Genomic DNA, 20106 nt, shown 5'->3' with positions numbered 1-20106 from the left:
TTCCTTCCTTCCTTCCTTCCTATGGGCACTTTTTGGCCAGAACTAATTGGAAAACTGGTGGGTAGGCTGGACAAGTAGAGAGTTAACTCTTCAAGGGAAGAGGGGGAGGCTGGCATGACACCCCTGACCAATGCAGATGCTTAGTATTAGATGAACCAGTCAGATCCTCTCCCCTGAGAAGCAGAAATTCAAGATGAAGTTGGCAGGAACAAAAGGTAACTTTTGTTTTATGGCTCATACCATAACTGGAGCTATGTTATGGGAACAATAAAAAACCCACCTTAATGGGAGCCGTGAGGATGATTAGACCAAGCTACAGATTTGTTTTCATTTCTTTTTCTTTAAGATTTTATTTATTTATTTGTTAGTGGGGGGAGCATGAGCAGGAGGGACAGGCAGAGGGAGAGGGAGAGAATCTCAAGCAGACTCTGTGCTGAGTGAGGAGTGCAATGTCGGGCTCGATCTCAGGATCCTGAGATCATGACCTGAACCAAAATCAAGAGTTGGATGCTCAACCAATTGAGCCACCCAGGTGCCCCTACAGATTTGTTTTCTATGAGATTGCTGTTCATCTCAGTCTTCCAGGGATCAGAGAGCTGAACACCTGCTGGGAAGAGTCCTGGGTAACAATTTATGTCCCTTTGAATCCTAAAAGGGAATCCTGTATCAATTAGGGCCCCTTCAATGACAGCAACAGAAATGGATTCTAGCCAAATTAGGTAACAAAGAAATTCATTGAAAGGGTAAATGGGGACTTTGGAACTGATCAGAAGGATGGAGAATGAGGCCCTGAGAATGGGGCAGGAGCCATGGTGCTGGAGAAAGGCAAACAGCAGGTCCTGTCCCAGGAGCAATCTGGCTGGACTGCCACAGTTGGCACAACTGTTATCACTGCTTCTGCTGCCCTCAGACACCCCCATCTCTGCCACTGGCCACAGCTCTTGTGAATGAATTCTAGCCTGTCCACTAAGGTCTTCACTTCTTGTCCCAGACCCAAAGGCCCCAGCTGTCTGGGGTGGGGAGGAGGCATAGCTGGTCACCTTTGGATTTCCTAGTGGGAGGTGGGCCCCTGTAGAGATCCCAGACTGACTCTGTGGGTTAGATGCCAGTAAATCCCAGGCAGGAAACCAGTGAGCCATTTGGGACAATTTAATAAAGAGGGGTTTTGTTTGTTTGTTTGTTTGTTTGTTTGTTTGTTTTTGAAGCAAGGAGTTGTAGGAATTTTTAAAAAGATTTTATTTATGTATTCATGAGAGACAGAGAGAGAGAGAGAGGCAGAGACATAGGCAGAGGGAGAAGCAGGCTCCCTGTGGGGAGCCAGATGTGGGACTCGATACTGGGACCCCAGGGATCACTACTCGAGCCGAAGGCAGACGCTCAACCACTGAGCCACCCAGGTGCCCCAAGGAGTTGGAAGAATGAAGAAAACTGAAGAAGAGATGTGAAGCAGTGGAGGCATCATTAGGCCCACACCTGAAGAGCCAGAGGAAGCGCTGCCCCTGGACAGAGAATAGCTGTAGCTGAAGAAGAGGATGCCCCAGCAAGAGCTGTGACCTTCACGTGGCATCCAACCTTGCAAGGGAGCCTGGGGAACACATCCAGTGGCCTCCTGCCCTCTCCAACCAGATGCTATTGGGTCCCCACCCTCTGCCTGGCTGATGGAGGGGAGGGTGGACAGTGGACGGGGAAATACTCGGCACACCCTGCAGATAGGCACACCCTGCTGCCATCAACAAAAGCCATGTTTCTTCCTTGCACCTTGGGAGAATCTCGCTAATCTGAGGATGAATTCAGCTCCTGGAGCTAGAGGGAGAGAGGGGGGTCTAGGATAACGGTAGAAGCCCAATAGTGGGGAAGAGGTATGAGGGGGCTCACTGGAGGTCTCTCAGAGTGCCCGCGTGCAGGTGCGACCAAGCAAGTCTGCTCAGAGCCCCAGGGAGGAGGGTGGAGGAGAGACTGAATCACCAGTATCCCCATGGGACACTCCCTAGGCCCTGCCTATGGCATCACAATACCCACTAAGCCGCCCTTTCAGAGTGATCCCTGAGGCCACTCCTGGCTGGCTGAAGGCCCACACCGCCTCCCCACTGGAGGCAAAGCTCTGAAGTCTAAGATTGAGGCTGCCTCGCTTCCCTCACCCACCAGACCCCATCCCACCACCACACCCAGTTCCTTCCTACCCCTCTCCCTCCCTCTGCAGACTCTTCTATCTAGCAGGGATGGGGAGTTTGGTATAGAAGTTGGTGGGTTTTTGTCCTGCAGCAAGCAGTGGGGACATCCCGGTGTCAGAGATCCTTCCTGGCCTCTGCCTTTCCCCGCACAGACTCCGTGATTCTTGAGCTGTCAAGGAAGAAGGTTGAGGCAAGGTTGGAGCGCTGGTGTTGTCACTGAGGCTTGGGGGATGTGAAAGACTCCCCGGTGGACTAGCCCCCAGGGGATTCCAGAGGTTGCCTAGCAGACTGGGGCATGGGATCTGGGCCCCATCACCAGCCACTTTGGCCTGCCTGACACATCATTATCATGGCTGAGAGTAGGGGTGCTGCCATATGCAAACCACTGGACTCTGCTTTCTCTCCAAGACACCTCCTGTGTCCTACCCACCCCCAGCCCCCAGCAAAGCTAAGCTATACCCTCCACCAGGAAGCCATTTAGTGATCCAGGGTCACCCCAACTGGGAAGCTTTGACAGTCACATTGTTCTTCAGAGAGAGAAGGCAATGCTTCACCCAGAAAAGTGACGCTCTGGGGTGCATTCAAGTTTGGCTGTCTGATATGCATTCTCAAACTGCTTTCTGGTGAACCCCCTTTGCCCAGCCCTGGAGGTGGGAGTTGATAGAGATTCAGGAGTCTAGTTTAAAAAGCTAGAAGTTCAGACTCTTGTCCTCTAAAGAGCCCAACCAATCAGAGGTTCTCCTCTGGAACTGAAACATGGGCTAGAATGGGTTCTGAGGACGCCCCTCATAGGCACATGCCCTGACCAGATTTTTTGGGCCCTGACACCAGGTCTGTGGATTCTGTGTCCCAAACTGTCATTTCCTTTGTTCCTGCCTCTTTCCAAACCTGATTTCATGGTGCCACCCTCCCCTCAAACCTTTTATCATTCCAGTGAATAACGTTTTTCTTAATTAAGGGTTTAGAATTAAAAAAAAAAAAAGAGTCTGGGGAAGATGTTGGTGGGGCAGGGGGGCTTCCTCTGTGGTATCATAGGATCACCCCAAGTTCCCAAGATTGACCTCACCAGACCTCCAGGTCCTGGGACTCTGAGGGCAGAACAAGTCTAGGGGCCTATGTCATCTGGCATCCTGGACCACGTTCCTTCTTGTCTGGGCCTGTAAGACACACCCATGGGTGAGGTTTTCTTTGGGCAGTAGGCATTTCCTGCCCTTGGGGCTGCTACTCTCAGGCCTGGGAAAATTACTTTCCTGGCAGGAATTCAAAGTTTATACCAGTCAGATGAGGCTCCTCATGTCCCTATGGGTCACATGGTGTTGAGTCCTTGGTACAGATGAAAAAAAAAAAAAAAAAAAGATCAACCCCCAAGGCAAACTCTCTTGGAGGAAACGTGCCCAAAGAGGGTATTTGTACAGGACCCTTAGCACCCCTGACTCCCCTCTCGGGATGCCTAACACAATGTGGGCCCTTGCTTGTCCTGGAGGAGGGAGCCTATAAGAAAAGTCTTGGGGGTAAAAGAGCCTTGTTTGATCATTTCCCAGATAAAAGGGAGCCATAGAGGGTTAAGAAGCAAAGAAACAATATGACTGCAGTTGTTCATTTATTCACTAGTGGGTATTTCCTCTGTGTTGGGGCAATGACAAGGACTGATTTGTAATGATGACTTACACAGCCTTTGCCTTCTAGCGGTCTTCAGTCCATTGGAGGTGTGTGAGTGGAATCAAGTACACAAATAAATTCACCATAGTGTCATAGAAGGCAGTAGGGCATTGAGTAGACTCCCACCTCTTGTTGTCACCTCCACTGCAGCCATGCTGGTCCAAGCTGCCGTCTGCTCTTGCCCTGGTCTCCTACCTGGTCTCCTTACATCTGCTTTGGCCCCCTGTAGTCTATCCTTAGGCCAGCAGCCAGAAGGATCTTCTGCTCAAAACCCAACATTGGTCTCCATCTCACTCTGTATACAAGTTCTCAGAAGGACCCACAGGGTCATAATGGAATCTACCTATGGATGCACATCCTCTCTTGGAACTTAGATTTTTAAATTTCTGCCAATGAAATGGGTGCAAAATGATATCTCACTGTGACTTATTTTGCATTTTCTTGATCACCGTTGATGTGAAACATCTTCATATGTTTGTTGCCATATGTGTTTCTTTTTCTGAAAAATGCCTGTCTGTATCTTGTGCTTGTTTAAAAAAAAAAAGCCTAAAATCCATTTTTATTCCAATTTCCTTAATTTTTACCTAAGTTCCTTTTTCTGTTCCAGGGAAGATACCACCTTGCTCCTAACCATCAAGTGTCCTTAGACTTACCACTGTTGATGTTGACCTTGAGCACCTGGCCAAGGTAGTATTGGTCAGGTGCCTCTACTGTCAGGTTATTCTTTTTTTTAGCCCCATTTCTGTGCTTTACTCTTTGGAAGAAGTCACTTTGTACTTCCACACTTAAGGAGTGGGAAGTTATGCTCCTCGAGGGCAAGTATCTACATAAATTATTTGAAATTCCACACAGGAGATTTGTAACTTTTCTACTTATTTGTTAGCTCAATTATTTATATCAGCGTGGGTTCGTGGATATTTATACTTTGGGTTATAATCCAGTACACTTTATTTATTTTGTTGCTCAAATTGTTTTAGTCCTGGTCACTGACAACTCTTTCAGTTGGCTCCTGGGCCCTTTTGACCTACCCCTATCATTGTGGGTTTTCTTTTTCATAATCACTTCATTACTTTCCATTTGTGCCTATTTTTCCATGGATTGTTTGTATCCTTCTTATCATGTTACAGGTGTTTACTGTACCCTCTTGAAATTCATCCTTGAGTCTTTTGATGGGCAAGCATTCTTACTTTTAAACTTATCAAATTTTATTATATAATCAGTTCTTTTGTGGCTCATTTAGGAAATCTTTTGCTACTGTGAAGTCTAAAAGATATTTGAATACCTAAAAATATCTGAAATATATCTTCTAAAGTTTTGTTTTTAAATTGAAGTCCTTCATCCATCTAGAATAGAATTTCTGTATATAGTTTTGAGACAAGGATCCAATTTCATCTTTTTCCTGGTGAGTAATCAGGTCCGTTTATTGCATATTCTTTCTTTTCCCCACTGACCTGACTTGCTGCTTTTGTTATGTGCCAAAGTTCCATAGATATGTGGATCCGTTTTTGAGGTCTCTTTAAAAAAATAAAAAGAAGATTTTATTTTTAAGTAAGATTTACGCCCAATGTGGGGCTCGAACTCACAAACTCGAGATCAAGAGTTTGCATGTTCTTCTGACTAAGCCAGCCAGGCGCCCCTCTTTTCTAAAACTTTATAATAAGCCCTGACGTCTCCCCATGCCTCTATTTCCAAGTCCCTGCTGTTCTTCAGAAATATCCTGGCTATCCCTGGCTCTTCGCTCTTCCACATACATTTTAGAATCACCTTATTATAGTTCTATGGAAAAGTTCCTGTAGATTCTGATCAGAATTGCATTGAATCTACATCAATTTGGGGAAAGCAGACTTTTTTCCCTCTCATACAACAGAAATTTATTTTCTCACAGTTCTGGAGGCCAGAAGTTTGAGATCAGAGTGCCAGCATGATCGGGTTCTGGAGGGAGCTCGCGTCCTAGCTTGCAGACAGCTGCCTTCTCGCTGTGTCCTCACATGGCAGAGAAAGAGCGAGAGCAGACATCTTTAGAATATTAAACCTTCCTATCACGAGATGCTATAACTTCAGGGAAAAGCTGGTAAATGTTTAATGACCAGTTCTTCAGGGGGAACTTGTATGTTGAACATGTCACATTCTTACATGTGAATACATACATTTATTATAAATTTTATGATATAAAGAATAGGTAGCACACAACTTAGAAAAAACAACAAAACATGCAAGACTCCTTATCTGACTCTGTATTGTCCATATAGTCTATTGATTTTCACAGAATGCTTTCACCGGTTTTTGCTGAACACTTGGATCCACCACTAATCGATGGTTTGCAATTGATGAGTAAATATAGTTCCAGTATGAATGCAGGTTCACTTTTTTTGTTTTCATTAATAAGATGAAAGCCACAAATGATTTCTGTTGTATACCCTTATTCCTCTTCTTTTTTTATCCTTCTTTTTTTTCTTTAAAAGATTTAATTTATTTATTCATGAGAGACACACAGAGAGAGGCAGAGACATAGGCAGAGGGAGAAGCAAGCTCCCCATGAGTAGCCTGACACCAGACTCCATCTTGGACCCCAGGTTTACGCCCTGAGCCAAAGGCAGATGCTCAACCACTGAGCCACCCAGGTGTCTCTCTCCTTTTTAAAAAAAACAAAAAACAAAAAACAAAACAACCTTTTAAAAATACAGAATCACTCTTAGGCCACTCAAAGACAAGCTTTGGCTCAGTTTGACTCACTGGCCATAACTGAACGACCCTTGGTCTACATTCTTGAGATCATTTACATCTATCGTATCTGATCGGTGAAAACACTATGCAGTGGTATATTGTGTGCCTCTCTTCCCAATTTTGTGTTCAGTGACATCAAATTGGTGGCTAGAAAATGGGCAGTGTTTACACTGTCTAGAGTGACAAACACTGCAAACCAAGGCTTGATTTATTGTTTGTTGATTGTCTAGACTAAAAAGTCATGCAGTAAGTGTTGATAATGCAAATCAAACCTAAAATATATAACCATTCCTATGAGTAGATAGAGAATTAAGGGAAAAGAATCTTCAGCAAAGAAATCACTCATTATTTTAATGAACAATGAGAGTTGCAACATACACCTTCCAGTATTGGGACCCTCATCTCCCAGTGCAGAGCAGCCCTGCCTTACACCAGGGGTAGGTACATGATCTGATCTGAGTTATGGAGGCAGCAGGGAGGGAGGGGAGAAGAGGTGGGGAGCAGCAGGGATGTATGTCACATGACTCAATGGCCATGAGTGAATTCTGAGACCTTTCCTCTATTTCTGCTGGGGTTGCCAAGCTGCTGGGGCCACTGCAGGGAAAAGACCTATCTGAGTGTGAAGCCGACAGATGAGGGCAGGGCCAAGATCTGGAAGGAGTCCTGATCTTGTTGCTGGGATACCCACATCCCATGGGATTGCATAGGATTTTCCTGGATTTTCCATTAAGTGAGACAATACAGGATTACACTCTTTCACTGAAGCCAGTCTGAGTTGGGCTGTTTGATTCTTGCAGGGGAGTCTTTGAAATGGCCCATTCCAGATCCTGAGCTGCAGTTTCTGCTGTATCCAGAAGGTACAGACAAGCTAGACTAGGAGGAATGTATAAGGGACCAGGCATCAGGAGATCAGTGTCCTATTCTGGATTTACCCCCTTTTGAGGGCCTGACCTCAAGTCACTTCATTCTGCTCTTGGGACTTCAGTTTCCCCATATGTTGTCTGTTCTTAAAGGTTTGTAGAGACCAGCAGAGTTAAATAGAAGCTCCTTCCCCAAAGTGCTCACAGTGTTTTTCCTCCTATCAGTTCATCTGCATTCAACAGGGAGAGCTCCTGGTAGCCAATCATGGAATGAGCCATCCTGTAATGACTCATCAAAAAATGTTTTCTCTTCTACAGCTTTCTGGTGTGATACAGAAGTTTGTTGTGACCACCCACTGATGACGCAGGAAAGCTAACAGGAAAGAGCATGGGGCATGGAGTAGCCAGCTCTGGCCTTTATTTCTGGCTTATGCCACTTACCACCTATGTGATGTTGGACAAGATATTTAGCTTCTCTGAGCCTCAGTTTGTTCATCCATCAAATGGGACTTTGAAGATTAAATACCAATGCCCAGCATATAGGAAGTGCTCAATAAATGGCAGGTAGTCTGATGATACAGATGTGTGGTTTTCCACCAATGAACATGGGTTTTAAAGTTTGACAATATCAAATGAGAATGCTTGTCCACTGCTTTGAAAGACCACAGAGCCTTTTGACTTACCTACAGCGTTCTGAGGCCACAAGGTGGATAAATACTCCAGAGGCCCCCAACTCCTGGCCTGGTTGTCCTCAGAGCATCTCTCTAAAGGGCAATCACATATTGGCTCCAGCCCTTGTCCTGTGGAATGTGGGTTCAGTAGGGCCAGACCTTGCAAATTTTCAGGTAGAATCAGAAATTAAACTTTTTATGTAAAATATCCAGGTTTTTAGGAGATTGTGTGGAAACTCAAGAGCATTTATGCTAACTGAAACAGCCAGACACAAATAGACAAAATTGTATGTTTCCACTTACATGAAGTACCTTGAGTAGGTAACTTGATCAAGACATAAAACAGAATAGAGGTTATTGGGGGTTAGGGGAAGAGAGGGATGGGGAGTTACTGTTTAATGGGTAACGCCTTTCTTTTTGGGAAGATGAAGAAATTCTGGAAATGGATGCACAGCATGAATATTCTCAATGCCACTGAATTGCACACTTTAAAATGGTTAAAATGGGGATCCCTGGGTGGCGCAGCGGTTTGGCGCCTGCCTTTGGCCCAGGGCGCGATCCTGGAGACCCGGGATCGAATCCCACGTCGGGCTCCCGGTGCATGGAGCCTGCTTCTCCCTCTGCCTGTGTCTCTGCCTCTCTCTCTCTCTGTGACTATCATAAATAAATAAAAATTTAAAAAATAAAATAAAATAAAATAAAATGGTTAAAATGGGGTGCCTAGGTGGCTCAGTCAGTGAAGCCTCTGCCTTAGGCTCAGGTCATGATCCCAGGGTCCTGGGATAGAGCTCCCAGTTGTTGGGCTCTCTGCTCAGCAGGGAGTCTGCTTCTCCCTCTCCCTCTGCCCACCCCTCACCCCTACTCGTGCTCACTCTCAAAGAAATAAAATCTTCCTAAAAATGGTTAAAATGATTAATTATATGTTATGTATATTTTACTACAGTAAAAATAAATTGTATTAAAAGAAAAGACAGAAAGGAAAAAAATTGTGTGGACCAAACAGAAGTCAGAGGACCAGATTTGGTCAATTTGCAACTCTTGGTTGGTATATCCCTATTTGGAATGCTAAGTCTGGCCCGTTTCCCTTCCACCTACCCAAATTCTGCTCATCCTTCAGAGATTGGCCCAAATGTCACCTTTTTTCATTCCCCAGGGCTGAAGGTCCAACAATGTTGAGGCCACTCTATTGCCTGGCTGCTGGAAGCCCCTTGAGAGCCACATTCTCCAAGCCACCACAGCTCCTACCCCATTTTCTTGTCTCCTGGTCCACTTCACCCCATTTTATTAATTCCTTGGCCATGTAGGTATCTGATATTTCACCCTCCATGGGCTGTCAGTTCCTTGGGGACAGTGATAAGATCTGTTTTCCCATGTTTTCACACAATTCAGTGCTGCAGCATTATTGAGTGACTCCTCTCTGCCAGATGTGGGGCCAAGGGCCCGGCTATCAAGAGAAGAGACTGAGGGAATCCCAGTCTCATTTCATCAGGGGTCGTAGGACTTTGCTGTTTGTTGGCTTAATCCGGGTGTGCCATCGGGGCCCCACTGACATTTTGACCCTTGTGGTGGGGGCTGTCCTGTGTATCGTAGGTTGTTTGGCAGCTTCCCTTTGGCAGTATCACTAGATACCAGTAGTAGTTGTGACAATCAAAAATATTTCCAGGGGGCAGCCCCGGTGGCGCAGTGGTTTAGCACCGCCCGGGGTGTGATCCTGGTGACCGGGATCGAGTCCCGTGTCGGGCTCCCTGCAGGAGCCTGCTTCTCCCTCTGCCTGTGTCTCTGCCTCCCTCTCTCTCTCTCTCATGAATAAATAAATAAAATCTTAAAAAAAATATTTCCAGTTATTTCCAAATGTCCCCTGGGTACCAAAATAATCCCCAGTTGAGAACTGGTATATAATTCATCGATTCATTTACCTAATAAGTGCTTTCTTCAAATGAAGATTGAAGACCAGGGTAGGGGAGATCATAGGCAGGTTGAAAGCTGGATACATTTTTTAAAAATTAACAGTATACTTTAGCTATGGTTACCCAGAATAATAAGTGTCCTTCCTCCCAGGGTCATAAATCCCTGCTCTTCTCAAATCTGCAAGTCTGAGCCCTGTGTATTTTTAAAAAAGATTGACTTCCCTTACTGAATGTTTGCTGGCACCTGGTGGTCATTTTGTTCATTGCAAGCTGGAGGGAGTTCAATTTAGTTTCACTAGTCAAACACCAGAACCTTGACTTGCTTTCTTTTCTCAGATAATAGAAAGTTGTTCTAAATTCACAGCTGAGACAGGCCCTTCAGAAAGTAGTTTGGAGTAATCAGGAGATGGTATGAGCGATGACCTGCCAATTTTCTGGGGCCTTAGCTTGAATTTGGGGTACACTGACTTTGCCCCCACTTTTCCTACTACGAAAGGTCCTGTTTGGAATGTGTTTATAATTTACGATCATTTGAATTCATTTTATGGAGATATTTTTGAGAATTTCATAGTTCACTTGGAGATAATTAGACATATTTAGGACATCATACAATGGGGTCAACTTCTCTTAAAGCAGTGTTTTCTGGGGCACCTGGGTGGCTCAGTGGTTGTGTCTACCTTCGGCTCAGGGTATAATCCTGGCGTCCTGGGATCGAGTCCTGCATCAGGCTCCCTCCGGGGAGCCTACTTCTCCCTCTGTCTTTGTCTCTGCTTCTCTGTGTCTCTCACAAATGAATGAATGAATGAATGAATGAATGAATGAAGCTGTATTTTCCGAATTTGACTGAATTAGAAACTAAAGAGGTCTGAAGTAGGGCCCTCCAGTGACTGTTAGCAGCAAGGAGAGCTGGAACCCTCAGTGTCAGAGGCGTCATAGCTGTCGCCCTGGTGATCCGGTCTGCTGTCTGACCTAAAGGATGATGAATATCCCTGAGACTCAGTTTTTAGGTTTGCGCTACCTGTGGTCCTTCTGAAGCCAGATAAAACTATTAATCAGGGCTCAGGCTTGGGCAGAGGCCAAGTCCCATGACTGTGAATATGGATGCTATTTAATAGCAATAAGAACAAAGCTTCAAGAGACATAGAGAATTCAAGAGAGTGAGACATTTGTCTGTTTTTAACACAGCAGCCAGACACATTCTGGTAGGACACGTCACTCCTCTGTTCCAAACCCCCTAATGACTTATCAGGTCTCTCAGAGTAAAAGCCAAGTCCTCACGTTGGCCCACAGGCCCTAGGGGACTCTCTCCCATTAGCCTATTAGCTCCATTCACCCAGTCCTATTCTTCATGAGCATCATGAATGTTCTGTCTCAGGCCTTTGCACCTCCTGTCCCCCTGTGCCTGGGATGCTCTGTCAGATTGGCTCCCCATTCCATCTTTTTTGAGTCTTCTCTCAGCCCCTTCCCCCTCAGAACTCATCCCACCCCACCACCCGTCCCAGCTTTATTTTTGAACACCTGTTGTCTCATCTCCCATATTTTTTCGACATTTTGTCTATCACCCCGTAACAGACGCACGCTCCGTGAGGGCAGGGACTTCTTTTATTGGAAGAATTCTTGCTAACTGCAGACCTTCATTGGCAGGGTGTATATATCCACAATAAGGCAGACAAGGCGGACTTGCAAATTAAAGAACTCTCTCTTTCTTTGGAAATAGGGACATTATTTGAAGGAAACCATTTATAAGCCATTGCATAAATATGTCTTATAAAAAGATGTCTTATAATGATGGTAACAACGTTCAATCTTTTTTACATAGTCCATGAAGCAATGTAATAATTTCACATTTTGGTTTTATAGGCTTAGATGAGATCTGACCTACATTTCCCCTGCTTGGTACCTTGAGGGTTTATTCCATCTAGGAAGAAAGATGAACAGTGAAGGGCAGTTGTGGGGCAGTTGTCCTGGACTTGGGAACATCCACATTGGAGAACAAGTGGCAAGAAATGACCATGATTGCTGCAGTGATTCTAACAAAAATGAGTTTATTTTACTTTTAAATGATTTTGTTTATTTATCCATGAGAGACACACACACAAAGGCAGAGACATAGGCAGAGGGAAAACTAAGCTTCCTGCAGGGAGCCCGATGTGGGACTTGATCCCAAGACCCCGGGATCACGCCCCGAGCCAAAGCCAGACACCCAAGTGCTGAGTCACCCAGGTGCCCCTATCAAAAAGGAGTTTAATCACGAATGCTTCTAGCGCCTGATACTCTAGGGTCAGTGTTGGATGCGGTCTCTGAAGGCCTGGTGTCAAGCTAATAGGCATGTCACTGTGGGCCAACCTAGTGCCCAGAATAGCGCCCAGCACATAGTAGGTGCTCAGTGAGCAGGAAGCTGGAGTTGGCAGTGCACTCCTGGAGGCAGTGGAGGTGAGAAGGGTTGTCAGAAGACCCTGGGGACTCATAAGGAGTCCCAGGTATGGTGGGGGGGAACAGTGAACAAGAAGGACACGCTTCTCTTCTCTTTTGAGGGACTCTGCACGATGTAAATTCCACCAAAGTATTGAGATGCCTAGGGCCAGTGTCAAGGTGTAGGGTGAGCAGAGCCTGCAGGGAGGTCAGTCAGTACAGACGGCCCACCGTGGAGAAGTTCACAGCCAAGCACAGGTGATAGATGCCTCACTCTCCACCAAGGTGGGGGGAGCCTCTGTTCTGGGAAGGAGAGGCTGGAAACCAGGAAGTCCTGTTGTGACCTGTGAGAATGAACTGGATACAACCAGAAGGAGAGGGCTGGGCGAGGGGAACCTATCTTGGGGTGATAATGATGTTTTAGTTTCTCTTTTTCTCCCTTCCTTCATCCCTTCACCTTGATGGCTGAAGTCGTATATTTCCTGGTAGTAGAAAATTTGGAAATTATAGAAAAGAACTAAGAAAATCTTATACCCAGAGATGGTCCTTGTTAACATTTTCAGGTCTGACCATGTAGTCTATTTTTGACATCATTAATTTTTGATTATGCATAATACATAAATATATTCTTGTATAAAATTAAGACATTACAGATGGGTCTCAGGTCCCCTCAGGCAGCCCCACCCCTGGTCCTTTCCTTCTACCTCCTGCCCCAGGGTAATAAATGTCATTCCAGACTGTTCTCTATGTGTGTGCAGATTTAGAGACCTATTTTTAGTTGGAATTATATTTTATATTGCAAATTCAGCTTTGTGGCTGTATTTGTTTTACTTCACATGTGAGTACTTTTTCAATATACTTATATATGTACTTAAAGAAAATATATTATTTTGTAGGTTTTATTTGTATATTCATGAGAGAGGGAGAGAGAGAGAGAGAGAGAGAGAGAGAGAGAGGGGCAGAGAGAGAAGCAGTCTCCATGCAGGGAGCCGGACGTGGGACTTATGAGTCCCCAGGGCCTTCTGACAACCCTTCTCACCTCCACTGCCTCCAGGAGTGCACTGCCAACTCCAGCTTCCTGCTCACTGAGCACCTACTATGTGCTGGGCGCTATTCTGGGCACTAGCTTGGCCCACAGTGACATGCCTATTAGCTTGACACCAGGCCTTCAGAGACTGCATCCAACACTGACCCTAGAGTATCAGGCACTAGAAGCATTCGTGATTAAACTCCTTTTTGATAGGGGCACCTGGGTGGCTCAGCACTTGGGTGTCTAACTTTGGCTCAGGGATCGATCCCAGATCTCCAGGATCAGGCCCCAGCGCTAAACCTCTGAGCCACCCGGGCTGCTATTTTGTAGGTTTTAAAATTTGTTTGAACTATATTGCTCATACTGATGTGCAGCTTGTGCAATTTAATGATTCAAGGCAAAAGGTTGAGAGTGGAGGCCCTGGAAGCCGATTACATACATTCCAATCCTGTTTCTACCACTTCCTAGCTGTGCGAACTTGGGTGGGTTACTTACCCTCTCTGTGTTTCAACTGCCTTCTTTGTGAAAGAAAGCTTTTAGTAGTTAGTATCTTACTTCCTCAAAGAGCTGTTTTGAGGGCCAGTGAAATAATACATACCAGCTATTAAAGGCAGTTGCGGGGCGGCCCTGGTGGCCCAGCGGTTTAGTGCCGCCTTCGGCCTGGGGTGTGATCCTGGAGACCAGGGATCGAGTCCCACGTCTTAAAATAAAATAAAAGCAGTCGCCGCCATGTGGGATGTTACAAATATATGTTAGATCTGATAAATTTGTTAATACCTATGGGATTATCTCATTCTTAAGTGGTAAAATAGCATAATGGCTAAGAGCTTGGAGCCAGGGTGATTGCCACCTGGGCTCAAAGCCCAGGACTATCCCTGGGCTGATAAACTTAGGGCCAGTTTCTTAATTTTTCTATTTTTTTATTTATTTTTATTTTTTTATTATTTTTTAAATTTTATTTATTTATTCATGAGAGACAGAGAGAGAGAGTGAGAGAGAGAGAAAGAGGCAGAGACACAGGCAGAGGGAGAAGCAGGCTCCATGCAGGGAGCCTGACGTGGGACTCGATCCCAGGTCTCCAGGATCAGGCCCTGGGCTGCAGGCAGCACTAAACCGCTGCGCCACCAGGGCTGCCCTTACCTAATATTTCAAATAATTACTATAGTAGTTTAAAAAGTCATTTTTCTATTAATAGCTATTTAGGCCATTTACCCATCTCCTTGTTTGTCCTTGTTTCTCTGCCCAGAAGAAGAAGTGCTGGGTCATTGTGTATGTACATTTCAATTTCCTAACTGAAGAAAAATTTTAAAAGGCACATATAAATTTATTGTTTTAAATAGATTAGTAGTGTCAGTTTTTTCACTTAACCATACAGTGTGAATAATTTCCAAATATCATTGAATACTTGAAGCATTTTCTTCATCCATCTTTTTAAAGCCATTATGGAAAATTGCAAATATATACAAAAGTAGAAAGAATAGTAAAACAAACCTCCAAGTACCCATTCCCCATCCCCCAGCCTCAATAAATGTCAACATTTTGCTGCACTGTTAATAATGGCTTAATATGGATTGTAAGCTTATGCTATAATGTATTGAGCCTTATTCCTTACTGTTGGAAAATTCAGATTTTATTTTTTCACTATAATAATAGGATTTAGAAGTCTCACATTTATGGGTGTCTGAATGGCTTGGTCGGTTAAGCATCTGACTTAGACTCGGGTCATGAACCCAGGGTCCTGGGAGGGAGACTTCTTCTCCGTCTCCCTCTCTGTCTACCCCTCTTACCTGCTTATTCTCTCTCAAATAAATAAACAAAATCTTTATTTAAAAAAGTCTCACATTTAATGATAGAATAAAGGAATGTTTTGCCATTCTGTTTTAGGTATTGCCCCGCTCCTTGCTTAGCCTAGCACTGATCCTCTTCTGCCCACGGGTTTCTCAGATGCAGAGCTGGAGACAAGGATTCTGTGCATGTGACTTCTCGAAGGATGGAGGAAAGCAGAATAGGGAAGGGAAGGGAAGGGAAGAGAAGAGAAGGGAAGGGCTGAGCAAGGAAGTATAGTCAGGGACACTTTAGTCTAGCCTGACCTTTCCCACCCGGGTGCTCTGGGGTAAAACTCATACCACCAATTTATCCTGCTATGGGCAGGGAGGTGAGCTTTTGCTTCCTTACATTTATCAGACCCTGGCTGTCAAGGGATTGGGATGTACCTCCCAGGCATTTTAGGGGGAGGCAGAGGTCACAGGGTCAGGTAGGGGAGAGTGACAGCCTGTGAGGGGGTGTGGAACGCCCAAACACCCACATGCTGCATCCCGAGACCCTTGTTGATACCTATTGATGAGTGAGGTTTCATAATAAGCATATGTGGGCTTAAAGCAAATCTTCAGAGTTCTTGGATTAAACTGGAAGATTTGGGGTTGGAGAGGCGGGAGGCAGGAAATGAATCTCTCCTCTTTTCATATCTGGCTGCAAAGCCCACAAACGCCCAAGCTCAGGCTGCGGCTAGATATGGAACGAGATGAAAGATTGGGCCACATGATGGCTCAAATAGAATTTAAGACATAAACAAAAAAATCAGTCAAAGAGCTGCAGGAGGCTGTGGGGGATGGGGGCAAAGGGGAAAGCAGAGGCAAGATTATCCTAAGCTTTGGCAGATTTATGGGCCTTTGGAAAAGGCTGGCAGGGGGCAAAGGAGCCTCTGAGAGGGATGGATAGTGAGGTTCTGAGATGAAGCTACTGTTTGCAGGAAGATAGGTACACACAGGATGGTAGCATGGGACTCTCCTGGCTGACTCACAAAGATCAGGTTCCATATGCAGGTGAGGGTGGGCTCTTAAGGGATTAAATATCTTCATCTTTGGAAGACTGAGGCCTGACCTTCTGAAGGACACTGGCCTGCTGTCCATCCTGCTGCATAAGAGACAGGATGCAGAGGGAAGCAGACATTGCAGCTGCTACCTCTGAGCTGCATTGTATCCACACACATTTCATTTGATTGGGAAATGGACCTTAAAAATCAAAAATCTTTAAAAATCTGAGTCTCCAGGAGCATCAGACCAGTGTTCCTGCGTGGTTTCAATGGGACTATCTCAGTAATGGCTACCACCTTTGAAGTGTGCATGCCACTGCCCCCATTACTCCCTGGGGCCTCATGCCTGCCTCCTTTACTCATTTGCAGGGGTGGCCCTGCAGGGGGTTAAGGCTTCCCACTCATGAAGGCTTTGAGAAGTCTAACCTCAAATCATCTTTTTTCTTTTCGATTGTCTTTTGAGGCTTCATTCCCTACCTCTCCCTAGAGCAATTGGTGTGATATCCAGGAAAGCAACGATGGGTGGAGGCCGTGGAGGAACAAGACCAGCATTGAGGGTAAGGATATGAGCCCTGGAACTGGACCGTCTGTGTTCAAATCCTGGTCCCAGTACCAGCTGTGTGAGCTTGGGAAGTTGCTAAAACTCCCTCCACCCCTCAGGGGTCTCAGTCTTCTCATCTATAAAATGAGAATAGTGAAACAAATAAATACATATAGAGCTCTTAGCAGTGATAAAGTGCTCAAAAAATGTTAGGTATTATTGTGATTGTTAGCCCCAGACATGATGTCACCATGTGACACAAGGTCACTCCCAAGGATGTGCTTCCATGGGCTGTTAGAGCTGCTCTAGGCAGTTAGAGATGCTCTCACAGCCATGCTCAGCATGACCACAGGCCTCCACCATGGTCCCTGCCAGGTCCCCCAGAGCCCCAGCAGGAGGTACCAGAGTCCCAAGCATCCTTGTGCCACTTCCACGGGAGGGACCCCTTCTAGGGTACTGCATGTAGTGGACCTAGGCTCCTTCCCCGGCATCCTGCCACCACTTTGTTGTCCTTTGGATCTCAGGAGGCCACTCCCTTCAGAGCCACTCCTCCCTCCCCAGTTCCAACAATCACCTCTGTCCTGTCCACCTGCACTGGGAGACCCTGAGGTGGGAAAGTGTTACCAAGGCCAATTTCTAGGCCAGGAAATGTCAATTCCCTGACTCCCATGAATCAGAATCTCTGAGGTCAGGGATGGCAATTCATACACATGAACACACACAGACACACAGTTTTCTTTCTTTTTTAAAAGATTTATTCATGAGAAACACACAGAGAGATGCAGAGACACAGGCAGAGGGAGAAGCAGGCTCCCTATGGGGAGCCTGATGTGGGACTCGATCCTGAGACCCCAGGACCATGCCCTGAGCTGAAGGCAGACGCTTAACCACTGAGCCACCCAGGCATCCACAGTTTTTGAGATAAAATTACACTCACGTTCAGCAAAAGGCACAAATCTTAACTGTGCAGCTCGATGAGTCCTGACCCCCATGTATCTCATACCCCAGTCAAGACAGAACATGGCCATCCCTCCACAGTTCCCATCTTGCTCTTATAATACACTGCCTCTCCCACCCACTATTCCAATTTCTACCCCATATTGGTTTTGTCTGCTTTATGAACTTCAAATAGGTGGCATCGTATGCTATGTACTTCTTCTGGCTTCTTTTTTTCTCAGCCCAGTGTTTGTAGTTCATCCATATTGTTGCATGTATCACTAGTTTGTTCCTTTTTATCTCTGAGTACTATTCTACTGTGTGCATGCCCCACCATTTCCTTGTCTGTTCTTTGATAGACACTTGTTTCTAGTTTGGGGCTGTTACGAAGAAAGCTGCTATGAGCATTCTTGTACAAGGCGTTGTGTGGACATATGCTTGCATCTCTCCCTGGTAGAAACCTAGCGGTAGGATCGCTAGGCCTTTATTCGAGTCTGCCAAACTGTTTTCCAAAGTGGTTGTAGCATTTTGTACTCTCACCAGCCAAATATGAGAGTTCTAGTTGCTTCACATTCTTGCCAGCACTGGGTGTTGTCAGGCTTTTAAATTGTAGCCATTTGAGTGGGTGTGAAGTAGTATCTCATTGCGGTTTTAATTTAGAGTTCTCTGGTGACTAACAAGGTTGACTGTTTTTTGTTTTTTTTTTTAATGTGTTTATTGGTATGTCATGAAGTGCCTATGTTTTAAAATTTGACCATTTTTAAAAATTGGATTGTCTTTTTATTATTAACTTGCAGAAGTTCTTTATGTATTCTTGATATGTGTCCTCTGTCTCATACAGGTACTAGAAAAATTTCCTTTCAGTCTGTGGCTTGCCTTTTCATTTTCTTAATGGTATCTTTTGATGATCGGAAATTTTAATTATTGATGAAAACCAGTTGGCTGTCTTGTTCCTTTTGATTAGGGCTAGTTTTCTGTCTAAGAATCATTGCCTGTTGACCATATTTTTAACAAATAATGGTGCATTGTTGGGTATTTTCTCCCCTCAGGCACCATTCCTCTAATACACGCATGCATAGACACACACACACACACACACACACACACACACACACAACCTGACACACGGAACAAGGAACCCAGAACTTCAGGATCCATGATGAGATGGGTCAGAAACAATGGGTTTTCCCCAATATCCATACCCATTTCTTTTTAGTAATAGGGATTCAAGTATTTGAAACATGTACCTCCAGTTAAGACATTCCCAACTTATCTTGCAACCACGGGTAGCCAACGTGACTAAATTTTGTCCAATAACTAGTATATGGAAGCGGATATAAAACTTCAGAGAGGCGCCTGGGTGGTGAAGTTGGTCAAGTGTTTGACTCTTGATTTTCGCTTGGGTCATGAACTCAGGGTCCTGGCATCAAGCCCTGCATTGGGAATCTGTGCTCAGTGGGGAGCCTACTTGAGAATTCTCTCCCTTTCCCTCTGACCCTCCTCCGCTCCTCTCAAATCAATCAATTAATCAATCAATCAATCTTGGGATGCCTGGGTGGTTCAGTGGTTGAGCGTTTGCCTTTGGCTCAGGGTGTGATTCCGGTCCCGGGATCGAGTCCCACGTTGGGCTTCCTGTGAGGAGCCTGCCTCTCCCTCTGTCTATGTCTCTGCCTCTCTCCTTGTGTCTCTCATGAATAAATAAATAAAATCTTTAAAAACAAATAGATAAATAAATAAATAAATCTTTAAAAAAACACTTTAGAAATGTATTCTTAAAAGGGATGAGGTGCTCCTTCAGGTTTCTTTCTGTTCTTCTTCCTGCTGGCTAGAACCTGGGCATAAGAGCTAGAGCTTAAGCAAACATTTTGGGCAGTGAGGCAGGATGCTAAGGATTTTGGAGCAAGAATGTAGAAGGCCCTAGGTCTTTGATGATTCAGGAGCCACCATCTCATCTGCATGGCATCTCTTCAGACTTCTCTTAAGTGATAGAGAAATGATGTTTCATCTCGTTTAAGCCAATAGGTGCTGGTGTTGTTGTTATTATTTTTGGTTGGTTTTATGCAGTTGAATCAAATACTAACACTTGGCTGCTTTCCTGGAGGGGGGGGTGAAGAAAGTCAACTTTTCATTCTTTGATTAATGGTTGTGACACCCCCACCCCCCACCATAAAAAAAGGCAACACAAAGCTAAACCAAAACCAAAGCCAGACACCAAGTAATTTCTCTGAAACATTCCTACAGCCCGTACACGTTTCCTCTTGGAGTCCTGCCAGGTGGGCTGGATCTGGATAAGCATTACTGACTCCCCCTGACACATGATAGGGGCTGAGATTCAGAAGGCAAAATGTCTTGCCCCCTTTCCCAAACAGGCCATGGGTAGAAT

This window comes from Canis lupus, chromosome 2 (genome assembly GCF_011100685.1).
Source record: "Canis lupus familiaris isolate Mischka breed German Shepherd chromosome 2, alternate assembly UU_Cfam_GSD_1.0, whole genome shotgun sequence".
Taxonomy (NCBI): domain Eukaryota; kingdom Metazoa; phylum Chordata; class Mammalia; order Carnivora; family Canidae; genus Canis; species Canis lupus.
This window is presented reverse-complemented; position numbering follows the sequence as displayed.